The sequence below is a fragment of the Nycticebus coucang genome, chromosome 10 (assembly GCF_027406575.1).
Source record: "Nycticebus coucang isolate mNycCou1 chromosome 10, mNycCou1.pri, whole genome shotgun sequence".
Classification (NCBI taxonomy): Eukaryota; Metazoa; Chordata; class Mammalia; order Primates; family Lorisidae; genus Nycticebus; species Nycticebus coucang.
Genome location: NC_069789.1, coordinates 104,923,508 through 104,930,773, shown reverse-complemented (window position 1 = coordinate 104,930,773; position 7,266 = coordinate 104,923,508).

The window sequence follows — 7,266 nt, the reverse complement described above, 5'->3', positions numbered from 1 at the left end:
ACCTTAAGAAAGATGGCTGCTCCGTCAAATTAGAAAGCAAAATCAGGGCTAGGAGGATCCATCTTTGTTATGGGCAGCTTGATAGCGTAGAAAACAATACGCAAGATATTAAACAGGTTTCTCACCAAATTTGGCGACGTTCCTGTGGGGTCCTAGCCTCTGGCTCGGGAGAAAGCGTTCCCGCAGCTTTTTCCCACTTCACTTTTTAGTTATTTAGGAAAAGAGAAATGATTTGTTCCAGAGTCATTTGAGGAATTTCTGTTTTTGTTTTTTTTTTACATTTCTGTGCACCAAGCGGGAGATACAAAGATATTAAAGATGAATAAGCCACAACTCCTGCCATTCTGCAACTCTCAAGGTGGCAGAGCAAGAACGCGGGCAAATACATATTACAGAGTTGTATAATAAGCCAAGGTCGCAGAAGATAAGCTACTGAGATTGGTGGGCAGTCTACAAAACAGAAGTTAAAACGCCAGCTGAAGCCTGGAGATCAAGTATAGGTTGTGGAACCCTTGTTTTGCTATCTACATACTTAACGGCTGTGGCTGGCTGAAGGGTGGGAGCCAGATAGGGTCTTGAATACCCTGCCAAGGAGTATGAGTTGATTCTGGGAGCCAGAGATTTCTTTTTTCTTCTTCTTTTTTTTTTTGGTAGAGACAGAGTCTCACTGTACCGCCCTTGGGTAGAGTGCCGTGGCGTCACATGGCTCACAGCAACCTCTAACTCTTGGGCTTACGTGATTCTCTTGCCTCAGCCTCTCGAGTAGCTGGGACTACAGGCGCCCGCCACAAAGCCCGGCTATTTTTTTGTTGCAGTTTGGCCGGGGCTGGGTTTGAACCCGCCACCCTCGGCATATGGGGCCGGCGCCCCACTCACTTGAGCCACAGGTGCTGCCCGGAGCAAGAGATTTCTAACTTTTGGTATGTCTTGGAGCTGCAAGGAGTCTCCGGGTGGAATAAATAAAATGTATTGTTATTTTTTAAATATTTTTATTTGCTGATGTGACTGATACAAATGCATTTAAAAACCAAATTATTAGCCGGGCACAGTGGCTCACGCCTGTAATCCTAGCACTCTGGGAGGCTGACGCAGGTAGATTGCCCATGATCACAGGTTCTAAACCAGCCTGAGCCAAGCGAGACCTCCTCTCTAAAAATAGCTGAGCATTGTGGAGGGCACCTATAGTCCTAGCTACTTTGGAGGCCGAGGCAAGAGAATCACTTGAGCCCAAGAGTTTGAGATTGCTGTGAGCTGTGACGCTATGGCACTCCACCGAGGAGGACAAGTGAAACTGTCTTTACATATATATATATATTTATAGTATATATATACTTATATATCAAATATATATGTATATATATGTAGGAGCAGAATTGTTGGGTTATATGGTAATTCCTTTTTTTTTTTTTTTTGAGATAGTTTCACTTTGTTTCTCTGGGTAAAGTGCCCTGGTGAAATAGCTCACAGCAATTCAAACCTGTCTCTACAAAAAATTTAACAATTAGCCAGGCATGGTCGTGAGTGCCTGGGTTCTCAGCTACTTGGGAGGCTGAGGAAAAAGGATTCCTTTAGCCCAGGAGTTTGAGGTTACAGTAAGCTATGATTGTGCCACTGCACTCCAGCCTGGGTGACAGACCTCATCTCAAAAAAAAAAAAAGGAGACAGAGATTAGGCTTAGGTGCTTAGGACATTTTTCCTTACTATTTAGTGCATGGTTAAAAAATTGACACATGGGCGGCTCCTGTGGCTCAGTGAGTAGGGCGCCGACCCCATATACCGAGGGTGGCAGGTTCAAACCCAGCCTTGGCCAAACTGCAACAAAAATAAATAAATAAATAAATAAAATAAAATAAAAATTGACACATGAGGGCCGTAGCTCAGTGGGTAGGGCGCTGGCCACATACACTGAGGCTGGTGGGTTTGAACCTGGCCAGGCTAGCTAAAACTACAATGGCAATAACAGCAACAACAACAAAAATATCAGGGCGTTATGGTGGGCACCTGTAGCCCCAGCTACTTGGAAGGCTGAAGCAAGAGAATCGCTTAAGCCCAAGAGTTGGAGATTGCTGTGAGCTGTGAGAGACCACAGCACTCTCCCCAGGGCGGCCTAGTGAGACTCTGTCTCAAAAAGAAAAAAGAAATTTGACACATGGGCAGCGCCTGTGGTTCAAGGAGTAGGGCCCCAGCCCCATATGCTGAGGGTGGCGGATTCAAACTCGGCCCAGCCAAAAGCCAAAAAAAAAAAAGAAAGAAATTTGACACATGAATCTTTGACGATTCTTCAATTTTCTGGTGCTCATTTGGGTATTATTAGACCATTTACTACCAACTTTAAGGCAATGATATCTTGAAGAGGATGCAAAACCCACAAGGCTGGGCCCCCATAACCTCTCTCTCAATATTCTCTACTGCCGCTGGAATTTGCTGTTGTCTCAGAGGGGCTTTCTAGCTATATTTCCATCTCTTCTCTGCAGATGGTGGTCCTGCATCTCACACCCATCTCCAAGGTGTCTACCCTGAATTCATTTAGATCAGCCCAAATCTGGAAAATCCAGAATTGGGTCCTGCTGTTTTGGTCTAATACTTGGGAGGTATGATGGGAAAAAAAGAAAAGATGAAGGGCAGGTTTTCTACAGGTTTCCATACTTACCAGATCACCCTTGAGGTGCTGCCTTGATGGCTTGTTTAACTTACTTACTTTCTTTCTTTCTCTCCTTTCTCTCTCTCTCTTTCTTTCTTTTTCTTTTCTTTTCTTTTCTCCATCCTTCCTTCCTTCTTTCTTTCTCTGCATATAAAAGTATAAACTTCACTTTATATGTTAGAAGGAGAGAGGAAGTGAGAAAAGAAAAGTGAGATGTGGAAGGAGAGAGAGAGAGAAGAAGCAGGGAAATGGCATGGCATCCCGAAGAAAGAATACCCACCTGAATAATTTTTCAAAATTAAGGAATTCTGATGTCACCTCTAAAAAAGGTAGAAATATTTTCCACCTTCTTACAAGGGGAAATATGTAAAGAAAGAATGGACCAGTTATTTAAAAACAAGTAAAATATATGGTCCCAATTTTAGCCTCTGTGAGGCCTGGTTATACTTTGTGTCCTGTCCTTGGATAGCTATGAGGTTACCCGATGTAGTTTTAAAATAATAATTCTCAGGCTGGGCACAGTGGCTCATGCCTATAATCCTAGCAATCTGAAAGGCCAAAGCAGGTGGATCCCTTGAGCTTAGGAGTTCAAGACCAGCTTGAGCAAGAGCAAGACATTGTGGTCTTTACTAAAAATATTAAAATTAGTTGGGTGTCAGGGCGGGTGCCTCTAATCTCAGCTGCTTGGGAGGCTGAGGTAGGAGAATCTCCTGAACCCAGGAATTTGAGGTTGCTGTGAACAAGGCTGAGGCCATGGCACTCTAGCCTGGGGCAACAAAGTGAGACTCTGGGCAGCGCCTGTGGCTCAAAGGAGTAGGGCGCTGGCCCCATATGCTGGAGGTGGCAGGTTCAAACCCAGCCCCAGCCTCCCACCCAAAAAAAAAAAATCTACAGAGTGAAACTCTGTCTCAAAAATAAAAAGTGTTGATTTTGATCATTGTCCTCTGCTATACAAGATAATATCTTTGTTTTTAGGATATATATACTAAATAATTTAGAGGTGAAGAAGCATTATGTCTCCAACTTTCAGACTGTTCAAAAGAAAAGAAGGGTGGGCTTTCTACAGGTCTCCAATACTTACCACACCATGCCTGGCTTCTTTGTACTATTCTTGTAGCTTCTCTGTAAGTCTGAAATTATGTCAAAAGAAAAACTTCTGAATTTGCTTAAAAAGACTATAAAAATAGTAAAACAGGCTCGGCACCCGTAGCACAGTGGCTACGGTGCCAGCAACATACACCCAGGCTGTTGGGTTCGAACCCCACCTGGCCAGCTAAACAACAACGACAACTGCAACAAAAAATAGCTGGGGGCAGCACCTGCGGCTCCGTGGGTAGGGCACCAGCCACATATATACCAAGGGTGGCAGGTTCAAATCCGGCCCCGGCCAAACTGCAACAACAAAAAAAACAGACAGGCATTGTGGCGGGTGCCTGTAGTCCCAGCTACTTGGGAGGCTGAGGCAAGAGAATCACTTAGGCCCAAGAGTTGGAGGTTGCTGTGAACTGTGATGCCACAGCACTCTACCAAGGGCGACACAGACGCTGTCTCAAAATAAAAGCTATCACCTATGATACTAGAGCACTCTACTGAGAGAAACAAAGTAAGATTGTCTAAAAAAAACAAAAATTACTCCAGGAAAGAACAAAAAAGTAAAAAGGGCAAGCAACTCACTAAAGTTCTGTGAGAACTGACTTGCCAGAAACATACCAGGCTTGAACATATTGGTCCTGTAATTTGCGTCAAATCACCTCCATAGGGCAACTCCTTCTCTGCAGGGACTTATTTATTTATTTATTTTGAGGCATAGTCTCACTATGTCGCTCTCAGTAGAGTGCTGTGGTGTCACAGCTCACAGCAACCTCAAACTCTTAGGCTTAAGCTATTCTCTTGCCTCAGCCTCCCAAGTAGCTGGGACTACAGACTCCTACCATAATGCCCAGCTATTTTTTGGCTGTAGTTGTCGTTGTTTGGTAGGCCCAGGCTGGGTTCCAACCCACCAGCTCTGGTGTACATGGCTGGCGCCCTAGCCACTGAGCTACACGCACCAAGCCGGGACCCTTTTTTTTTTTTTAAAGAGATTTGTTTACTTTTTTTTTGAGACAGAGTCTCACTTTGCTGCCCTTGGTAGAGTGCTATGGCATCATAGCTCACAGCAATCTGAAACTCTTGGACTCAAATGATTCTCTTGCCTCAGCCTCCCAAGTAGCTAGGACTACAGGTGCCCACCACAATGCCTGGCTATTTTTTTAAGAGACTGGGTCTCAGTCTTGCTCAGGCTGGTCTCAAATTCTTGAGCTCAAGCAATGCACCCGCCTCAGTCTCCCAGAGTGCTAGGATTATAGGAGTGAGCCACCTTGATCTGCTCTTTTTTTTTTTTTTTTGTAGAGACAGAGTCTCACTGTACTGCCCTCAGGTACAGTGCCGTGGCGTCACACGGCTCACAGCAACCTCTAACTCTTGGGCTTATGCGATTCTCTTGCCTCAGCCTCCCAAGCAGCTGGGACTACAGGCACGCGCCATAACGCCCGGCTATTTTTTGTTGCAGTTTGGCCGGGCCTGGGTTTGAACCAGCCACCCTCGGCATATGGGGCCGGCGCCCTACTCACTGAGCCACAGGCGCCACCCGATCTGCTCTTTTTTTTTTGTTTGTTTTGAGACAGTCGTACTCTGTTGCCTGGGTATAGTGCAGTGGCTTCATAGCTCACAGCAACTTCAAACTCTCAGACTCAGGTGATCCTCTTGCCTCAGCCTCCTGAGTATCTGGAACTATAGGTGCCTGACGCAATGCCCTCCCAGTTTTTCTTTTCTTTTCTTTTTTTTTCTTTTGAGACAGAGTCTCACTATGTCACCCTCTGTAGAGTGCCGTGTGTTACAGCTCACAACAACCTTCAACTCTTGGGCTTCAGCAATTCTCTTGCCTCAGCCTCCCAAGTAGCTGGTATTACAGGCACAATGCCCAGCTATTTTCTTGTTGTAGTTGTCATTGTTGTTTGGCAGGCCCGGACCAGGTTTGAACCTGCCAGTCCCGGTGTATGTGGCCAGCACCCTAGCCGCTGAGCTACAAGTGCCAAGCCAGTTTTTCTATTTTTAGAAGAGATGGGCTCTTGCTCTTGTTCAGGCTGGTCTGAAACTCCTGAACTCAAGCAATTCACCAACGCAGACTTCCAGAGTGCTGGGATTACAAGCTTGAGCCACCATGCCCAGCCAAATTTTCTTCTTTTTACTTAAGTCAGTTTGGGTAAAACTACATGGCACTGGTCTGAACAATGTTTTCCTGGATTTGACCCCCAAAGGTTAGGAAACAGAGACAAAAAGACAAAATGGACAAATCAAACAGAAGAGCTGCTGCACAGCAAATGACAATTAACAGTGTGAAGACACAACCTATGGATTGGGAGAAGATATTTGCAAGCCATACATCTTATAAGAGGTTAATATACAAAATATACAAGGAGCTAGGCATGGTGACTCACACCTGTAATCCTAGCACTCTGGCAGGCTGAGGCAGGAGGATTGCTTGACCTCAGGAGTTCAAGACCAGCCTGTGCAAGAGCAAGACCCCACCTCTAAAATATAGCCAGGTATTGTGGTGGGCATCTATAGTCCCAGCACTCTGGGAGGCTGAGGCAGGAGGATTGCTTGACCTCAGGAGTTCAAGACCAGCCTGAGCAAGAGCAAGACCACACCTCTAAAAAAATGGTCAAACATTGGGCGGCGCCTGTGGCTCAGTCGGTAAGGCACCGGCCCCATATACCAAGGGTGGTGGGTTCAAACCCGGCCCCAGCTGAACTGCAACCAAAAAAAAAAAAAAAATAGCCGGGCGTTGTGGCAGGCGCCTGTAGTCCCAGCTACTCGGGAGGCTGAGGCAAGAGAATCGCTTAAGCCCAGGAGTCGGAGGTTGCTGTGAGCTGTGTGAGACCACGGCACTCTACCGAGGGCCATAAAGTGAAACTCTGTCTCTACAAAAAAAAAAAAATAGTCAAACATTGTGGTGGGCACCTGTAGTCCCAGCTACTTGGGAGGCTGAGGCAAGAGAACCATTTGAGCCCAAGAGTTTGAAGTTGCTGTGAGCTATGACAACATAGCACTCACTCCCCCAGGGCAAGTGAGTGAGACTCTGTCTCAAACAAACAAACAAACAAACAAAAAAATATATATACACACACACACACACACACAAACACGGAACTCAATCCAATAGCTAGAAAATAAATAATGAGATTTTAAAAATGGGCAAAGGATTTGATTTTTTTTGTTTGAGACAGAGTCTCACTCTGTTGCCCCAGGCTAGAGTGCTGAGGTCTCAGTCTAGCTCCCGGTAACCTCAAACTCCTAGGCTGTGGCTCGGCACCTGTAGCACAGTAATTACAGCGGCAGCCACACACACCAAGGATGGTGGGTTTGAACCCGGCCCGGGCCAGCTAAAACAACTGCAATAAAAAAATAGCTGGGCATTGTGGCAGGCACCTGTAGTCCCAGCTACTTGGGAAGCTGAGGCAAGAGACTTGCTTAAGCCCAAGAGTTTGAGGTTGCTGTGAGCTGTGACACCATAGCACTCTATCAAGGGCGACATAGTGAGACTCTGTCTCAAAAAAAAAAAAAAAAAAAAAGGGCAGCGGCTG